The following is a 21,474-nucleotide window of genomic DNA, read 5'->3' on the forward strand; positions in this document are numbered from 1 at the left end:
CTCTGTCCTGAGTGATGAGGTCATAAACAGGGTTGGCAGTCCTGGTGGTGACACTAGGGTATGTATCCCATGCTTAAAAAACACTGTGGCCACACACAGATAGATGGGGAAATGGGTAGAGCATATACATAAAAAAATCATTATGGCTACGAGTGTGACAGTATACTAGGACTCTTCAATCTCCTCTAAGGCAATGAGATGTTTTGAGGTGAGGTCCAGAGCAATTTCAAACAGCAGAGTTCATGAAGTCTAAAAGGACGGTATTTTTTTATGAAAAGACACGCAGCAATAAAAGAAAACTTGAGGATTTATTGTTGGATGAGACCTGAGAGACTTTGCCCAGAAGTGAAGTTTCACAAAGTGTGTTAGATAACTGGAACAGACTATGAGGATAGTAATAGGTTTGAAAATGGTAAATTACTTCATCATTGCATCTCATCAGCATTGAGACAACTTATGGTGAGTATAAGAGGCCAACAGACATGCAATAGGCAAGGAGATGTGCAAACAAGTTGACTATTGCAAATTGAAATTATTTGCCTCTGGGGCTTTTTTTGCAATAGTCATACCAACAGGATCATAAGTTGTGGTATTTAGTCCTGATGGTGACTGCAGGCTGAAAATATATGCAGAGTAAATCACAGACTACTAAAGAGAATGAATTAATCTGTAAAATAATAATCCCAGAGAGACATTTTAAGGAATGACGAAGCACAGCTAGTATGCAGATAAACTGTACTTACAGATTAATGATTTTCTTTAATTGCTAAAAATGTTAAAAGCAAAAAAAAAAAAAGAAAAGGTGAGTGCATAATTTCACAGTGGTTTTCACAGCAACTGGGAAATAGATACTCTGTACCAGGATAAAAAAATTAAAATTAAATGAGAAAAAAACAAATGCAGTGTTTTTTCATCTTCCAAAATATAAATTCTAAATCCATGTTTGTTATTTGTATATTTTACCTTCATGTGTTCAAAATAAGTTGTTCAACCACTTGCACCTGTACTTCTATGAAAAGTAGGCATTTTCTTTTATATCAGTAAGACATTGCTTTAATATGTTTGCAGTTTAAAGGTGGGCAAGCCTCTCAAAATGTGTATTTTATTCATTTCCTGCTGTAAGTTAAGCCAAGTGTCACCACCATCTGAATCAGATGAAACAAATTATGCATTAACGGCTGTATAGCTTTTCGGTCTGTGCTGAAATTTTCATTTGTTCATTAAATAGCCATGTTATTCAACATCCAATAATATTGCAAGTTAAGGAACCACTTTAAGTGGAATGAAAAGTATATCAATATTTTACCTCTAAGGAAAAGCATTCCTAATATTTAATACATTGATGCCATAAAGGGTAGGTCACTACCCATGAGAATTACAGAGCCCCAATAAAATTTTCCTAAACAGCAGTTATGCCATCAGAGACTTCTTCATCTTCATAGCTAGAGTCTGTATTTAAACCTGACATGTATTAACTGTTATGTACAGAAGGTCTTTCAGGAGCTGGACACCCTTGAAGTTGATTTCTTTTGCCACAAATAAAAATGTAGCACTTCCCAGATTCTACTTGAGTGACAAGGTTAGGGAAGTGGGTGGATCCCTAATATTGAGGTGAATGTCCCTGCATGCTTTTCTATGATCATTGGTTTCACACATATTGGACAAATTAAAAGAATGGAAAAGGCACATTTTTTACCATCTATGGTTTTTCAGGAAGAATGTTTCTGGTGTTCAAGTTCTTAACCAAGCTGGAAACGCTCCCATTTCAGAGAAAGGATGTCCCAGGTGGCTGGGAGGATAAGTATTTGGACTTCATGGCCTTCATACTCTACAATGTCATTTAATCACACCTGAACTTACAGCAAAGACTCCAAAGGTTTAGAAAACAAAAGACCTTCTACTATGCTGAGTTACTTTTCTAAGTGGAAGGTTGTCCATCTGAATGGAGAAATATCACTTTTACAGCCTGTGAACTTGTAATACAGTTTGACCTATCTTGAATCCTTGCTTTTCCTGGGTTTCAATTATTTCATCATAATGTATGTTTCAGCCAGCACAGAGCACCATGACCTCATGGACAGCGGGGCTACATGACTTCATGGACAGCAGGGCTACATGACCTCTTGGACAGCAGGGCTATGGTACTCGGCACAGGCTTGTCAAGCTATTGCTAAAAGCATTGCTATTTTTCTGGTCTATGAATATGAACCTTGCTCCTTCTTTGGAATCAAACCATGACTTAAAAGGTTTGTCCATCTTTCTTTTGAGCCAGTTGGATGAGGGGACCTGACATTTTTATTTTGTATAGAACTTTTCCTAGATGCTATTACATCTCTTTAGGGAGTGCGTTCTTCCTAATTCCCTACTCTGTTTCCTCAAATACTCAAAAAATTACTATAGTGGTACTCAAAAAGCAGTTTCATGCAAACACACAAGCAGTAGTAATTCAAAGCAATGTTCTTGCAAGATGTCAAGCCTCACTGCAATTCCCATATGGGGAGATTTGATTCCAAGACTCTCATTACCTTACTATTCTCACTCCAAATTAAATGTAACTCAGAGAAAAACAATACATTAAAACAAAACAAAAAGATAATTATTCTTTTTCCTAAATGCCATGTTTTCACTGAAAGGATGATATAAATGCATTGAGCTAATTCTCATCATTACAGTTCATACAGGTCATCCATATATGAGCATATAATATAACTGAGCAATGTAATTTTGAGTACGGGAGGGAAAGCCCACCCACGAGACAAATACTGGAACTGCCTGCTATCATTCGCAAATAACTCAACTTGATCTTTCACAAAAACTGTTTCTTTGGGGATGAATCTGTCTCTTGCTGAGGTTGTTGTTGCAACTGTTTCCCAGCAAGGCATTTGATCCCCCTTTATTTTCCTTGGGGCAAAATTTAGGGAGGATAGGGTCTTCCATGCTATGATTATGGTCTGTCAGTTCAGGTTTTTTACCTAAAGGTGGCTTTACAACAGGAAGATAGACCAATTGCTTATACTTTTCTCCAGACTGGGAGGGGTTCACATTTTCCAAAAAAGATTTTTCCCAAGTAGATGGAAAGCACTTTCTGTTACAATTTGTCCAGTTACTCTCTTGTTAATGCAATCAAATGTAACCTGACCAGCAGGATTGCTCCTCTTAGCACTTGTTTCGAGAATCCATCCACTTGATCATTTCTTCTGAGGTCACATAGTTATTAAGGCATATCTTCATTAAGCATTGTTGTTTCTATTGCTTAATGTCTCTTTTAAGCAGCTGAGATGTTAACAGCCATTTTAGCACTTTCATAGCTTTCTCCTTCTTGCCTTCTTGGTCTGTCTGGCTCTTGCATCAATAAAAGGCTGTCATTTTTAGGATTCTTCCCTGCTGCTTTTCCACCATATAGACTCTCAAAAGTAGGATATTACAGGTATATGAACAGTCAAAATATAATTTTATCTTTAGGAGTGCAGTTGTGTCCTTGCTGTTTCAGTAAGGATGCTACAGATCTTTGAAGAATTGTTTAATGAGGGCTTAAGTGATGGAAGATCCCACTTGATATCAAAGAGGTCCATTTTGTAGATCAATTAATATGGTGTGTAGTTGTATACCTCTAATGTAAGAAGCTGCCCCACAGTTCAAGCATTTGTATGAGGATTATCATTTATCCTAACTTACAAGGAAACAGAAATATCTGGCACTTAACTGTTTTTCACTGACACAATTCTACCACTGAAGTTTAAAAATTCTTATCGTATGTAGTCTAAATAAGTGGGATCTGCTATAGTTAATGATGTCATTGATCAGGCCAGATGTGAGCAGGATGTCATTGATCAGGCCAGATGTGAGCACTATCACTAAAGCATGGCAAAAGGATGCAAATAGTTTGTTTACCCATATCACTCAAAATCACCACACTTGCATGGATAATGGAACAGCAGAAATAATGGGAGGTAGCATTGTACTGCTCAGTGCAAACTTGCAAGCAAGTTTTCAAGGGGGAAAACCAGACAAGACCCCAAACTGTATTGTAAGTAACTAGATATTGAACTAAGTTAAATATAATATTGCCTTAGTCCCAACTCATCAGTCACCCCTCTCCCTGAAAAAGTCTTGGCTAATGCAAACAAAAATCATTAAAACCAACACTTTATACTTTTAAGCATCTTTGACATTAACTAGAGTTGGAACCAAGTAAAGCATCTGTGAAACAGCTGTAATACAAGATAGCCACTCTTTGTTAGCACTCCAGCTAGACCTAATATGCAGAAAGGAGAGTCCAGCATTCTTGAGTAGGTCTTCACCAGTAGTTCCAAAAAATGTACATCTACAAAGGTGTTTGCAAATTGTTTTAGTGCAATTCTCTGTAATAAGATGATGGGCATTTAAAAAGTCTGAATTTATGTTCAGCTTGAGTGATTAGAATATCCATCCCAGAAGCAAAAGAAATAGTCCTACTCCTAAAATTAGACTTCTTTGATCGGGATCTGGCAAAGATTACATTTGTGTCACTCCAAACCATCTCATCAGCATTTTGTCCCAAGTTCAAGATAAGTTTAACCCTTTAAAAACCAGGGGACTCGAAGATGACAACATGTCATTACCATACAACAGACCTTAAACTATGAGGCAAACCATTTAAAACTGGAAAAAGCTCAGTGACCCAAACTACTGCCAAGAATTCCTTGTACTATGCAGAAATTTGTCAAAGTTACTCAGCCAAAGGTTAGACAATCACCCTGAAGTCTTATTTTCAGGGTCATAAATGAGACAACAAAACTTGTTCTTGGTAAATTATTTTACAGTACGTACTATTTACTCCTTCACAACCACTCTCCAAAGTAACACTTAAGTCTGTGTGTAATCTGCAAAATACTTGGTTTTGAATCAGTCTCAACCACCTGACTCCTTAGACATAACCCCAATAGTCTCTCTCCATTGAAACAGTGCATAGAATGTCTTTCCACTTTTTTAAATATTTTCAGCTCACTATGTTAGGAAACTCTGAAGACGAATATATAAAATGCAGTTCAAAATTCTTAACATTTCTCCTCTCCTTTCTTTCTTTTAATTTCTTCTCCTATTTTTTGTGCTATTTTAACCCACATCTATTACCAAGTCTCTTACAATGTGTATTTCAGGCTCTTAAATGAACACCCAGTATTAATTTCTCAACCTAAAGACCCAAATTCAAAACAGCTGGGTTTCTGTACTTACGAGACCCTTTCAGCCAGTGGATAATTTCATATGCCACAATGACTGTGTGAAAACAAAATATGGGCCCTCGCAACACTATGGTTCAACTGGTTGTCCTGCATAAATGCTTAAATATCTGGCTTAAACAGTCTCCTATTGATAGGATCCACACTGAATATTGCACATATACTATAAAGAAACAAGTGAGATTAAGCTATAAACTAGTGTATCTTCTGCCTTTTGAGTCTAGAAGGGCAATAGAAACTGCACTTTTGATTCCTATACTAAAATATAAGTTGCATCTCACACACCTGAACTTATCTCAGAACAGTTATACTACAGATTAAAAACAATTTGTAGGTCCGTTTTACTCTCCAGCTTTAGAGAACATTTGTGACTCGGTCAAGAAAGTGTGTTAGCTCTCTATTACGGAATGAGCTACCCTACTACTAAATGTTCCTAGTTTCAAAATATCATGCCATTGTTTATTAGAATACTGCTACTCCCACTAATAAATTAGTAATAAATATCACACATTATACCCTAGGCTAAAACAAAGTTGCCCTAAAACTAATAAGGTCCCCTATGGAATGGTTGTAGGTAAAAATGTTTTCAGTAGGACTGTACCTACAACATGCAACCTTTAACCACTGTCCACCCTAAATTAGTTGTCTAAGGTTAATAAAGTAGCATGGCAAACTCATGAGAGCAGTCTATAGCTCTTACAGGAACAGTGACTGATTTGTTATGCCACCAGTAAAATAATTAGACATTTAAAGTGAAAAGTGCATGTTGACAGAATGCTTTACATGTATATTTGATTTGTGTAAGTTTGTTGTTTCTACTTGATATGGTGCAGTAATCTGTTTCACTTGTGAGCTCAAGGACGAAAAGGATTCTGAGACCAAACCAATACACAAAACAAATGAAATGAATGGAGAAATGAATAAACAAATAAAACCTGTCTTTACTGTCATCTTTGGTTTCCAAATGGTCTGCACATTGTATTGTGCAACTGTGTAATCACATTAGTTTTAGTATAAATAATAATTCTGTAACTTTGTTATTAATGCATAGATGTCCCTACCTAAAAAGATCACATGCTTAAAAGGCAGCAGCTACTAGGAGAGCTTGGGGCATTTCATTCAGTGTTGTATTGATGCCTTAGGGGCAATCTGTGTCTTGCCTTTTGGACCATTGAGGATCTAGTAGTCCAAGACCTCTTCAATTTCCAGAAATCAAACAGTCTCACTAACACTGGAACCAGGGACCTACACCTGCTTCAGCAAATAAAACAAGGTGGAGAGGCACATTTATCATACAATGGTTACCCTTTCTCCAGAACAAATCTCCATTCCAAATTAAGCAGCGTGAAACACTTCAAAAAGAAGTCAGACAGCTGGATGGGTATCCACACATTCACCCAGTGGTATGGCTGCTGCTCCTTGAAAAAAAAGGAGATAAGGTCGGGGGAGGGGAGCACTGGCAAGGCATTAATGGCCACAGAGCCCAAATACCTTGTACTGCTTATTATTTAAGACAATGCAGCTCATATTTTGGCAATATATTGTCAGTTAAGTAGAATTTTTCTGCAAGGTATTGCTAAGGGAATTTGCTTTTTAGAGCCTTGCACTATTAAATGGATAATAAGAAATTGTTTGACAATCATCATAGATGGAGTTTAGGCTTCATTTTATTTGAAATTACTTTTCTCACCCTAAACCCCAATTATATTACTCACCTCCCCAACCTCATATGGTACAATTTTCTTATAAGCTATTTAATGTGTTCTCCTTACTGAAAGAGTGCAGCATTTAACTCATAAACAGTCTTTTGACTAGGAGGGGATCTGAACTTCAGGCCTTCATTGCTGTTCCTCCTTGTTTAATTTTCCACAGAGACATGATGTCTCTTCATACTAATCCTTCTTGTATGCCCAAGGTTGTTAGAGCTGCTAATGAGTGCATTCATTTGCCTTCCTTGTTTCCTTCTCCACAGTCTGCCAGTGAGAAGGTTCTTCACACCCTGGATTTGCATAAACAGCTCAGATATTATTTGGATAAAACTAAAGTTATTAGCAAATCTGAGCAGCTTTTTGTTTTCTTTAATCATAGTTCTTGGGTTTAACTGCTTTTATGCAGACCATTGCTTCCTGAATTTCTAAAGCCATTTCTTTTTTTTTTTTTATTCTTTTCCTGCTAAATGCCTTTCCTGTTCGGTTAAGGCTCATTCTACTGGAGCTGTTGCTTCCTCTGGTGCTTTTTTTTTCAAGGGGCTGGATACCAATACCATCCTAGAGGCTGCTACTTGGTCTTCTGTATATAACATCCAACTTGTAATGCCTAGTGAAGGTATCTCCAGGGCTATCCTGCATGAGTTTCTAGGGGGCTCTTCAGTGCCTTTTTCTTCCTGGCTTCCCTTGAGCTTTTGTACTCTCCCTTGTGTTAGGAATACTGCACCAGTGATATGGAAGGACATAGTACACTTGTGTAAAACCTTACTATAGCAGTAGATGTCCTTCTGTTCACTTTTGCAGTATTCACTCCCTCCCTCCTGCCCCCTCTGCTCTAGCCTGTTCTTGCCCTCCTGGCTGAGGGGTCTTTCTTACTTTTCTCCTTCTGGATACACGTGTTCTTCCTTGTCCCTAGGGATATTCTGTTCCTCCTGGGGCTTTTTCATTTCTGAATGCATGCATCCATATGTCGTGCTTATGCCCTGTGTCTTGCGCGGAGAGCATAAGTGTGACCTACGGCTCCTGTAAATACTAAAGCTTTGGTAAACTGGCCAGATGTTGGGCTATCCTTGGCAGGAGATCCCTTCTGTTAGGAATACTGCAATAGTGAAAAGAAACACATACTGTTATGTCAAAATTTTACACAACTGTATTTTTTCCAGCAGCCAGACTGTAACCATGGCCTAATCTATTAAGTAAACAGCTTGATGGGTTAAGGGCAAGACAAAACAGCGGTGACAAAGAAATATCTCCCTTTGAATTTTTATCACAGGGATAATAATTTGCTCTTGAATTTTTATCCCAGGGATAATAATTTGCTCTTTGTCATGGCTAAACTACTACTTGGTTTACCACTGTTTCATGGTCACTGTAATGTAACTGATAAATGCAGGATATATCTTCTTCATCTGTAAGCACTCCTTTATAAAATGTATGTGGGATGCTGTCAAATGCTTTTTTATAAACTAACCATGCCATACTTTGACTTTTTCCCCTTTTTACAATTCTCTGTTAGGGCTTTATTTAACAGCAAGTGATCTGTTTTTCAATATGACTTTGTTAAGTGATCCTTTTTCCATATGGCTTTCTTTTGTTACCCTTTTGTTCTATTGCCATGATTGAGTTTTTTTAATGACTATAAACTCTACATCAGTTCCAAGTATATAGTTTGTACATTGTGAGAGGGCAAGTTATTGATCTACAGTTTTTAAGACAGATTACAGGTTCACTCTTGAGGAGGAGTATAATTTTTCCAATTGTTAACCTGTTTAGTGTCTGTTCAGAGTGCATATACAAGTAATTCTTAGTCAGGGCTAAATCTTTGTGTAAAGATGTTAATACTTTCAGCCAGAAGTTATTTACTGCATCTGTTTTTTCTGTTTAAGAGCTTTTAATTTTGTTTCAATTTCTCTGGCTGTTACTTCATCCTATTTCATATCATCTACATTTGAACTCGTTGTTTATTTTAAGTTTTCCATCTATTCAGCATCTTTATGTTCCACAGGGTCTTCATAAATACTTCTCCAAAATGTGTCTATTTCTTCTTTTTTTGGTGATGTTTCTATTCCTTTTGCTTTGTTTCCCAGTTCTCTCTCAAACTTTTTTGGGCCATCAATGAATTGCTTATTTTGTACTTTTCCTTTATATTTTCTTTAAGTTTTTCTGCCCATGCTGATATCTTCAGTTTATTATGTACAATAGTGTATGATAGATACTGGTCTTTTCTGATATGCTTTTACCATATCTTTCTAAATATTTTTGTTGATTTGTTCCCTCATCTATATTCTTCTAACTTTGACACTTCTTGTCTTAATTGCTTAATAGTTTTCTCTTTTTGATGCTTTCATGGTGGCATTTTATTTCTGACCTTCCTTTTCCATTATGCTTTTTGTGGTAAGACTTGTATCTGCTACTAATTTAGCTGCACAGTATTATGTTCTGTTTACTACTGTTAAATTACAGTGAGCGGCACAGTGGTGCAGCGGTTAGCATTGTGCATTGTCATCTCACAGCAAGTTGTTCTCCAGTTCGATTCTCAGCTGGGGTGCCTTCTGTACGGAGTCTGCATGCTCTCCCTGTGTTCACATGAGTTTCCTCCTGGTGCTCTGGTTTCCTCCCACATTCCCAAGACATGCCACAGGTGGATTGGATGTTCTAAATTGGCCCTAGGTGTGAGTATGTGCATGTGTGTGCCTTCTGAAGAAGATTGGGCACTGGGTTGGCAACTTGACACCAGAAAACTCTACTGTCACTTGTTCTGAGAACCTATGATCCACTGTGGTAACCCCTAATAGGAGCAGCTGAAAGGACAAGAAGAAGACTTCTGTTAAATCACATGAATTTCTATTAATAGTTTTGATTACTGTGTTCATCTGTTTTATCAGACTTCTAACATTTTTCTTAACTACTTTCTGTAATCTTATTTCTTTTATCAATCTAAATATGTCTATCCATCTTTATAAAATGAAGCAGTTCTTCCCTTGGATCATTTTCTTCTAAACTGAAAGCACATTCTTTTCTCTGTTTCCTGTGGGCATTCTACAGAAAGTTCCAGAACATCGTCCTGTGACATATCCTTTCAGATGCATCGTGTGTCGTCTGCTGCTCCTCCTTCATACAAGAACTCACTGGTTCATCACTCACTGTTGCCTGCATTTTCCTAATCCTTCACTTGCTGTGCAACTTGAACTGGCCTTTTGTACCGGTTTCCTATAGAAGACTCCAGAACATCATAATGTGGCAAGTCTTCAGATGCCTTATGCTCCACCTGTTTCTCCTTAGATTGGGGACTCATTGTTCCATCGTGCTGTGACATTAACTGTGTTGGATTTTCTACACTAAATCCTTCATTTCACCAGTAATCCACAACTTCAGTTTCTATTTCTTAAACTTTTTCATTACTAATCCTCTTTTGTTTTCCCCCTTTGTTTTCTTATTTTTTTGTACTGTGAGATTTTCCATATTCAGGTGCCTTTTCCCTATATTCCACTTCAAATATCTTTGGTGATACTTTTTTTGTACTGATTAGTTTTGCTTTCTCCTTGGCATAAACATAGCACCATATTAGATCTCTCTCTTTCCCATGTCCATATTTTTACTTCAGATGCCTCCCGCTCCATCTGTTTCTCCTTAATATGGGGACTCATTGTTCCATTATGCTGTGATGTTACCTGTGTTAAATTTTCTACACTAAATCCTTTACTTAGCAGGTATTCTATAACTTCAGTTTCTACTTGTTTAACTTCTGCCTTACTAATCCTCTATTCTACATTCCCCTTTTTTGTCTTGTAAAATTTTCCTTATCTGGATGCCTTTGCATATATTTCTTTTCCAATTTCTTTGGAGTTTATTTTTTTGCTATTGATTAGATTGTTTGACTTTGTCCTTTGATAAATATTCAGCCATATCATATCTGTTTTTATTTCTTATGTCCATATTTCTTTTTTATACCTTTCAAAAATCTCTGTTTTTTCCTTTGTATTTTGCTTCATGGTATGTGTTTAGTGATGTTGCAGTTGTTTAACATCTAAATGTATGATCAATGTCCTTTTTGATATCTCTTTAAGGGTTCTTACATTTTTTTTGTTCTTTAATAGACTATATTTTTGCTGTGTTTAGAAAAAATGATTTTATGTCTATTTACTTATTTTCTTTGTTAACCAGGTGGGTGGGCCCTTTTCAGACATGACCAGTGTACAGACATTTACAACAAGGCATATTGATAGACTTTTGGTAGATGAATAGACCAGTCTATTTTTTCAGATATAGCTGTAGGTAAACAATTCAGAGTTAACATGAGAATGTGAGGAATAATAAGCTGGATTCATTCTGCGAGGGTAAAGAAGAAAAAAAACTTATCATACAATAATAGCTCTTTCAGTAAACCTGGATCATGATGCAGTATATGACCTCAGTATAGTTATGGAAAAATGGAAATAGGACACTGAGTGTATGGCATGACAGGGGACTTTTGTCCATGTTCCAGGTGATGAAGGTGAATGAAGAGAGTATCAGAGGGAGGTTGTGACTCTTTAAAAGGTGCTTTGCAAGATGATGTTTATTACTGTGGTTTGGATTCCAACAGCTCCTAATATTAGGCTGCGAGTAGTGCTTCTTAAGTATAGAGCTAATTTGTGTCTATGACCTCATCTCACATTTGACCCTTAGATGCCAAAAGTTGCACTAGCCCTGCTGACAACCCATTGCAGGTTATTTTTGAAGAACTGCTGCTGTTAGTTCCATGTTTTGGCTGCTACATGTGATGCCCTCACCAGCCTACTGCATTAAATTACTGGTACACTGCAGTCTTCTGCTCCATGAATAGAAAATGTCCAGCATGAAGCTATGATGAAATTATATCTTATGTGCTTTATTTATACTAAATGAGTCAGTGATTCATTCATGTGTCTGACTGTAATAAATACTATAATTATATTCAGGCTGTTGTATTCCTTAACATCTAATGTATCTAAAAGCATTTGAGATAAAAAACAGACTGAGTTTTGGTTATAAATAAGCATCAAAATTAAATTTGCGTTTCTGTAAGGCAAGTATCATCTGAACGACCTTATGCCTGCTTTCTCAGTTTTGTGCTTATGCCGTCACATTTAAATCATACAGTGTATAGCACTTTGAAGTTATTCATCAGGGTTTTCAGTTGTGGATCATACTGCTTTTCTTCCTTTCAGTATTAGCTGCTGTGAAAGTTTAAGAACATGGTTTTGTATGAAAGAGAAATTGCCCCTGTCTGCAAATTAACTCTCCATGTCTCTAGAACATTTTTTTTTGTGTTCCAATTAACCTTAGCTCATGCAGTATTCAGATAGTCCTTTCCAAATACCCATTGTTCTTTTTGGAAGTTAAACATTTATCAAGAGTCCCGGTCATCTAAATGTTTACTTGTTTGTGCCTTCTGCCTGTTCAGATCACAGTGTGTCTATGTTTATTAGGAAGCTGTGGAAATCATCAGCGAACAAATGTATGATTTGTTTTCCTTTTTTACTTGTACTCCCTTCATATCTCATGGACTTAGTTTTGGAGCTGAAAAATGTCTTCCCAGTGCTTTGAGCCTATGTTTTGAGTTCTTCAGCTGTAGATTACCTCGTTGATGAGAGATGAGTAGAAGGATATATGATCTAAATGTTCTAATTTATGGGGACGACAAGGAGGCAGGGTTACATCAGCACAGTTTATTCCCGCTTCTTTTGCATGCTTGCTGTACATCCATTACATGTCAGACTGTTAGCATACCCGATGGCATGGGAGGTAAGAAGTTTTAATTGATGTAATGGTACATGAAATGTAGCCAGCTCATGAATGGAAATACACTCATATATAAATGCACAGGCCTTTATCTGTGGTCTATGGTGTGTGCGTGTGTGTGTGTGTGTGTGTGTGTGTGTGTGTGTGTGTGTGTGTGTGTGTGTGTGTGTGTGTGTGTGTGTGTGTGTGTGTGTGTGTGTGTGTGTGTGTGTGTGTGTGTGTGTGTGTGTGTGTGTGTATACTGCTTTGGGATTATTACAGTTTCCTAGGTTCGTAGGTAATTACTAGGCTAGCTGCCCCTGTGGGCCATTTTACCCCTAGCCAGTTTCTCTTTTTGTGCTTGAAATAACCTGTATTAATGTCCTTCAATTCAAATGCTGCAGTATTCATAACATGAGGGCATTTGCCTCTGGCTGACACTTGTATGTCCAGCCAGTGTACCAAAGTCTAAAAGCCATTGCATGAAGAAGTTCTAGTGCATCATGCTGCTTTACCGGACTTGATGTGAGTCCCTTCTGGATGCAGATTGATACACTTCCACCTTTTTTCTCCTCCTTTGCAGTAGCTGGTCTAAATGTGTGGAAGGCTTTTTAGTCCGGCACATCCGGCATGCTCTCCACTATTTTAAACCATGTCTCCGTCACTACATAGACGTCAATGTCTCCCAGGGTAAGAAGGGCTTGCAGAGAGTGGAATTTCTTGTTCAGAGTCCTAGCATCGATCAGTAACACTTTCATGTTTTCCTTTGCCTGTTTTGTTATGTTGGTAGATTTATCAGGTTGGCATTGCCTACAAAAGATGTTATAGGGGTGCACAATATCTTTGCTAATAATCGAAACCTTAGAGGGGACAGATGCAGGCCATCCCTGGTGAAGCAGTGTGGTCTGTTGATCATATCCTCCCAGGTTGACAAATACTGAACCTCCTTTGAATAACATCAAAAACTAAGCCAATTATTGAAGTCATTTACGTTTTTGCTCATATTGCGGCATCATCCTTGGAGAAGGCAGAATGCTGCTCAGTGCTAGGCTCATGCTTGCCTTGGACACACAGTCTGGGAGCTCCATCATGTCTCTCTTCATATAATCAAGGGAGATACACCTCATGTCATTGGCACTAGCATGAACTATGACAGAGTCATACTGGCACTTGTTCAAGGACTTACGTGCACGAGTGATCTGATGGATCCTAACTCCAGAAAAATTACTGTCACTCTTTCCTTGTTCAGCCTGGTAAGAGGCATATCTTCGAGTGGGTCAATGTCTGCCTTATGAGCTCAGCATCTGTGACTTTAGGACTTCTTGTGCTATGTGAGGAAGTAGGCTTAATATGCTGAAATTGCTTTGTGCCTGTGTTATGTTTTGGATTCTTTGTTGTTTAGACAAGTTAATCTTTAAAACCTCAGTGTATGATGGATTATGTGTATTGTGATGGCCTTTGAGAGGTGTGATGTGTGGTGTACTGCTGATGATTTTGGTATCTGAATTTACTGTACATGACATTTTTGTCTCCAAGGATATTATATATGTTCATCTGTCACACCTTGTGTTATGTTGCTCGAGTAATAGATGATTGGCAGACAGCATGAGACCATTCTTACACTGTCTCAAGATACCCATCTCAGTCAGACTGGCTAGAGAAGTTATGAAGAAGTGCTACTCTATGTTACCAACAGAATGACTCTGGGGGCAGAGGTAACTATAATTGCTTGGAGTTTGGTTTTAAAGTAATGTTTGGGTGAACAGGACTTGATAATGAGTATTTAAATTTCAATACAAAACACCAAGCCTGGAAACCACCTTCTGTGACTAGCAAGAACCAATAAACTAGTCACAGTAAAAAAAAAAGAAAAAAAAAAAACATTATTTATTTATTTGACATATTTGTTAACCGGGTTGGTCCAGCTGAGCTCAAGCCCATTTTCAGTGGAAACCCGAGGAGAAAAGCTCCAAATACTTATACAATTGTATAAAAATAAGCAAAGTAAAAATAAACAAAGAGAACAAAAACTAAAGTAGTAAAGGAAGAAATTAGTAGCAGAAGGAAGAGGTAAGGGTTTACGTGGGGTTTTGACAAGGATATATTCACGATTTAGCTTGAGGATTTTTTATTTCTTTTTTGAAACTATTGGGAGTGTGTAATGCTTCTTATGTTGAGTGGGAGTTTGTTCCAATTATGAGATACTGAATATTTGTCTAATACTTTACCAACAGTTTTATTGGGTTTGTATATTTGTAGAAGAAGTTGGTCTGTGCTATGCAGTGGATGGGTAGGGGTATAGTAAGATACAAGATTGAAAAGGGAAGGCCAGGCTGACAATTTGTTGAGTAAGAAGTGAGTTATGTGGAGTCATGAAAGTAGAACTTGATGGGGGAATTCAAGCCACTGTAGGTTCTTTAGTGCCATGTAGTGGTGAGAGGTATGTGGTAGGTGTGCAGTAAATTATTGTATGCCTGTTCCAGCTTAGTAATTAAGGAAGATTGAAGGCTTCTAATGATTGGGGCAGCACAGAGAAGGCTTGCAAGTAAATAAGCTTGAGCCAAGGAGAGTCTAGAGTCTAGAGTTAGGAATTTTTTGTTTCTATAGAGGAGACCCAGTTTTTGGTTTGTTTTTTAATGGATTGCTGGACATGGAAGTCAAATTTTAATTGGTCATCTATTATCATTCCAAGTAGTGTTGTGTGAGATTTAGCATTAATGATGGTTTTATTTAAGGATGAGATAGTAAAGGTGGTTTTGAGATGTGGAAGTGATTTGGGGAGAAAGAGTAAAAGTTTAGTCTTTTTAGGATTTAAAATAAGCTGATTTTCAGTGAGGCATCTTTCTATAGAGAGAAAAGAGTTTTGATTTTATACTAAAACCAGTGGAAGCAGTATCAATTCACTCAACATTAAGCAATTGTATCAGTGATCTTTTAGCCTGGTGAGTAGTTTAAGGAGAGCGACTGCAAAAATGATACTTACGTGATTATTGTCAACAGCCAGTAAACGTGGAGAGGGAGGAAATTATGCTGTCAAATTATTGTACGGGGCAGACAACAACAGATACCCTGGGTTTAAGAACACAACTACAACAAGGTGGGTGGGAAAGAAAAACAATTCGACTCTTAGCTCTTGAGCTGACTGATTTGGAATTGACCCAGTGCACAGACAAGTTCTGCGATATACTCAGTACACAAGAATGAAACCAAGGCTTAATAACAGCAGTTAGACTATGTAAAACAGCAAAAATATGTAGCGGTGTACTGGAAGCAGCTCCCTATTGAAATTTTGACATTTGGAATGCAGAGTGCTGAAACACCGAAAAAAAAACAAACAAACACAGGAGTTGAGTGAATTTAGAAAATTGCTCTTCTCCTTTAAATTTCCTTCTCTGAGAAAAGGGAATATTCAGAGAAATGGCATTTCTGACTTAGTATATGCAAGTCTGAGCTTTCGGTCATTCACTCTCTGTATTTCGGGACTTGCTCTAGCAGGTTCTGATATTTCAAATAATTACCACTGGAATCACTAATATAGGTTTAAAGACCTTGGCTAAATCAAATACAGATTGTTAAAATGAACTTAAAAGCAGATCAAGAAATGAAAATACTTATCTGTCTTTCTCTGTCTTGTAGAACTACTAGAATGCCAATTGTACTGAAGAACATCTGTATAATCACATAGGGAAAAAATAATGCTTTCCCCTAGAAAGTGGTGATAGCAGTTGTCACAAAAGGAGGTAATGCCAGCACAGCTATCTGGAATTATGTAAATAATTATGTGTCATTTGTGAATATCTAAAACCAGAAAAATAGCCAGCATGGTAGAGAAACCTGTGTTTAATACAGACTGGTTTCGGTCTCAATAACCTTTTTCAATGTAACACTTTTTTTATATTAGCAGAACAACTACTAATATAGTAACACCATATTTTAAATTGACTAATCAAAACCAGAACATACTAGTCACCTAGCCCAAATTTAAAGGTATATACAATACACACGTAAACATCAAAAATAAGAAACATATACATAAAAAATATATATTAAATATATATACATACAAAACATAAATATCCCTTGACAACACTGGAAAAATTATTATTAATATATCAAAAAATATATTAAAAAAAAATATATATATATATATATATATATATATATATATATATATATATATACATATGTATATAAAAAATATATCCATATAAATAAATCTAGATAAATATTTACAAATGGTCAATTAGGCCTGGGGAAAAAGACCACCCAGATTTACAATCCAAGATCTTTCTTTTTTATTAAGAATGTCATGCCATTTATTTTTGGAAAATTTGGAGCCAACAATTCTGTCAATAATTGTAAAGGAAAATCTAGCTGTTTTGTGAACTAGAACATGTTTGTACAATGCGTTGGTGATAATCTTGTTACGTATATTACTCAAATTCTCGGAAATTCTAAGTTTAAAAGGCCTGGATGTTTGGCCAATATAGAAAGCCGAACATTGACATTCAGCAAGGTAAATCACCCAGTAACTACTACAATTAGATAATGTACGAATTTCAAAAACTTTGGATGTATTCTTACTTGAAAATTCTTTGGTTTTAAGTACATATCTACAGAAGGTACAATGTTCACATGGATAACATCCATAGAAGGTGTTTGCCTTACAAACATAAGGTGCAGGGTTTGAGTCTCACAAGGGATAATTGGCTAGGCTTAAAATGGCTCGCAAGGGGAGTTAGCTTAGTACAAATCTATGAACCTATGAACCTATGACCTGGCACCCCCAATGGTCCTTTGTATTTTATCATACACATGGATGGATGCATGGCTTTTGAAATGACTAAAATGTCCGCCTAAAGTAATGCCCTTTCTATAAGAGAACCTGCGTCTATCCTCTAATATAGTCACCAAATGTTCTTCAGCAAGTAGTATATCCCAATACTTATTTATGACCCCAATCAAAGATTTGCTATTCTTACCGAACGTGGTAATGAATCTAATCTTGGAATTGCATCCAGACTTAGACCTACCACAGGTCAATAATTGCTGTCTGGGCATCCTTTCCACAAGATGTTTGATCTGAGATAAATGACTCTCCGAATATCCACGTTCCATAAATCTATTGGTGAGGTCTGTATTAAGATCAGATGTTCTAGAACAGATTCTCTTATTTCTCATAAACTGAGATTTAGGGATATTTCACGTAATATGACCTGGATGAAAGCTGGAGACATGTAATAATGAATTTGAGCAAAGAGGCTTTCTATACACTGTGCTGGCGAAAGTACCATCTGATTGCTTAGTGACCAACACATCCAAAAAGGATATAGATGTCTTATTGGCCTGCACAGTGAACCAAATTCCCCACTTGTTTTCGTTTAAATGACCAACAAATTTGTTCAAATAAGCCATATCAGATTTCCAAACCAACCAGCAGTCATCCAGGTACCTACTCCAAATATCCATCTCATCCATGTATATGTTATGACTCCTGTCATATATAACTTGATGTTCCAAAAATCCCATAAAGAGATCCACATATATGGGTGCAAAAGCTGCCCCCATAGCGGTTCCCTTATTCTGTAAATAATATTGACCATTGAAAAGGAAGACATTTTTTGTCAAAACATGTTCCACCAATCCTAACAAAAAACCATTGAAAGCAACACTATACAAATTAAGTTCTGAAAGCCAGAATTCCAACGCCATAAGTCCGGCCCAATGTGGGATACTGGTGTAAAGCGATGTCACATCCAAGGTGCACAAGAGCCAGCCATCCTCCAACTGGGAATTATCTATGAGGTTAAGAAATTCTGTTGTGTCTTTTATTCTGGCCCTTACACCCTTTAACAAGGATTTCAAATATCTGGTAAGGTAGAGAGAAATGGGTTCAGTAAGTGACCCACGACCTGACACAATAGGTCTTCCCGGAGGATTGTCAAGGCTCTTGTGCACCTTGGGAAGAAGGTAAAGGTAGGGTAATGAAGGTTTGGTAACTTTAAGGTGGTGGAGGGTTTGCTCATCAATGATACAAGGGCATTACGCTGAGAAGTTTGAGGATTAGGTTGAAACCTCTAGTGGGACAACCAGATGCTGAACTATTGGAAGTTTGGGCAAAAATACAGCAAAATTGTACTATGGAATTTGTTAGGGCCTCACATGCTTTCCATGAATGAAAGATTGAAACATTGAACTTAGAAAAGTTAAGAATGTGTCAGGATGCCAAAAAATGGGAAGACAAACCAGAATATAAAGAATGTTTGAGTAAACTAAGTAGTGACTTGTTAACTGTAGAAAATGAGCTCAAATCTGGGAAAATCAATAAATTCAAAAGATATTTATTTGACTATAGTTCTGGGCATCCATTTGAACAATCTAAGAATGTCACATTTTTCAAAAGTAAGGATCAGGCATTTAGACAAAAAAGGAAAAGGAAATATATCCTCAAGAAGTACTTTGGGGAAGGGTCAAGTGAAAATTTGTCTTCATGTACTGAATGAATGTAATGAAAATGAGGCTCCTCAGACATCACCAGTCCCTAAACATAGTATGGTAGAACAGATGGACCACCATGTTCAGAAAACCCCTTTAGGGGCAATAGGAAATGTGGGGGTAGGAAACACAAACATAGGGGTCAGTTTCGAGACAATGCAAAAATTGTTAGAACCGAAAATGAAACCAACAATGTGATAAATATATCTTCAGTAATTCTGTCAAAGGATGATTATAAAGTTCTCAATAAAGGTTTAAACTATATTCCTACTTTTTATGTGTCTGAATATGATTTTGTACAAGATGTACAGTCCTTCTGTCGACTTTTGAATTTAAAGATATTCTTTGGGGACCAGGAAGATCAGCATAAGGGTAGTTTTAAATTTCATGCTTCTAAATTAGTTCCATCAATGAATAAATATGATGACACTTTCCAAAGATGTGTACTTCATGAGCTTCATTATGCAAACAATAATGGGTATGGTTTGTTGCCAGATAATCTTGATAAGTGTGAAAAAGAGGCCTTGTTAAAACTTAAAAACAGGAAGGATTTGGTGATAGTTCAAGCAGATAAGGGAGGGTCTATAGTGGTGATGAATTGGTCAGATTATGAGAAGGAGGGTACCAGACAACTCAATGATACTAGGTTTTATACTCCTTTATTAATTGACCCTAGCTCTAAATTTAAGACTGAGATTGATGAGTTTTTGGAACATGCCTGTAATGAATGTATCATTGATGAACAAACCCTCCACCACCTTAAAGTTACCGAGCCTTCGTTACCCTACCTTTACCTTCTTCCCAAGGTGCACAAGAGCCTTGACAATCCTCCAGGAAGACCTATTGTGTCAGGTCATGGGTCACTTACTGAACCCATTTCTGTCTACCTTACCAGATATTTGAAACCCTTGTTAAAGGGTGTAAGGGCCAGAATAAAAGACACAAAGAAATTTCTTAACCTCATAGATAATTCCCAATTGGAGGATGGCTGGCTCTTGTACACCTTGGATGTGACATCGCTTTACACCAATATCCCACATTGGGCTGGACTTATGGCGTTGGAATTCTGGCTTTCAGAACTTAATTTGTATAGTGTTGTTTTCAATGCTTTTTTTTTAGGATTGGTGAAACATGTTTTGACAAAAAAAGTCTTTCTTTTCAATGGTCAATATTATTTACAGAATAGGGGAACCGCTATGGGGGCAGCTTTTGCCCCCATATATGCGGATCTCTTTATGGGATTTTTGGAACATCAAGTTATATATGACAGGAGTCATAACATATACATGGATGAGATGGATATTTGGCGTAGGTACCTGGATGACTACTGGTTGGTCTGGAAATATGATATGGCTTATTTGAATGAATTTGTTGGTTATTGAAATGAAAACAAGTGGGGAATCCAGTTCACTGTGCAGGCCAATAAGACATCTATATCCTTTTTGGATGTGTTGGTCACTAAGCAATCAGATGGTACTTTGGCCAGTACAGTGTATAGAAAGCCTCTTTGTTCAAATTTGTTATTACATGCCTCCAGCTGTCATCCAGGTCATATAATGCAAAATATCCCTAAATCTCAATTTATGAGAAATAAGAGAATCTGTTGTAGAACATCTGATCTTGACTCATGTAATACAGACCTCACCAATAGATTTATGGAACGTGGATATTCGGAGAGTCATTTATCTCAGATCAAACATCTTGTGGAAAGGATGCCCAGACAGCAATTATTGACCTATGGTGGGTCTAAGTCTGGATGCAGTTCCAAGATTAGATTCATTACCACGTTTGTTAAGAATAGCAAATCTTTGATTGGGGTCATAAATAAGTATTGGGATATACTACTTGCTGAAGAACATTTGGCGACTATATTAGAGGATAGATGCAGGATCTCTTATAGAAAGGGCATTACTTTAGGTGGACATTTTAGTCATTTCAAAAGACATGCATCCATCCAAGTGTATGATAAAATACAAAGGGCCATTGGGGGTGCCAGGTCATATGGATGTTATCCATGTGAACATTGTACCTTCTGTAGATATGTACTTAAAACCAAAGAATTTTCAAGTAAGAATACATCCAAAGTTTTTGAAATCCATACATTATCTAATTATAGTAGTTGTTGGGTGATTTACCTTGCTGAATGTCAATGTTCGGCTTTTTATATTGGCCAAACATCCAGGTCTTTTAAACTTAGAATTTCTGAGCATTTGAGTAATATACGTAACAAGATTATCACCAACGCATTGTACAAACATGTTCTAGTTCACAAAACAGCTATATTTTCCTTTACAATTATTGACAGAATTTTT

Source organism: Protopterus annectens, chromosome 6.part0 (assembly GCF_019279795.1).
Source record: "Protopterus annectens isolate FY-2018-M chromosome 6.part0, PAN1.0, whole genome shotgun sequence".
Taxonomy (NCBI): Eukaryota; Metazoa; Chordata; order Ceratodontiformes; family Protopteridae; genus Protopterus; species Protopterus annectens.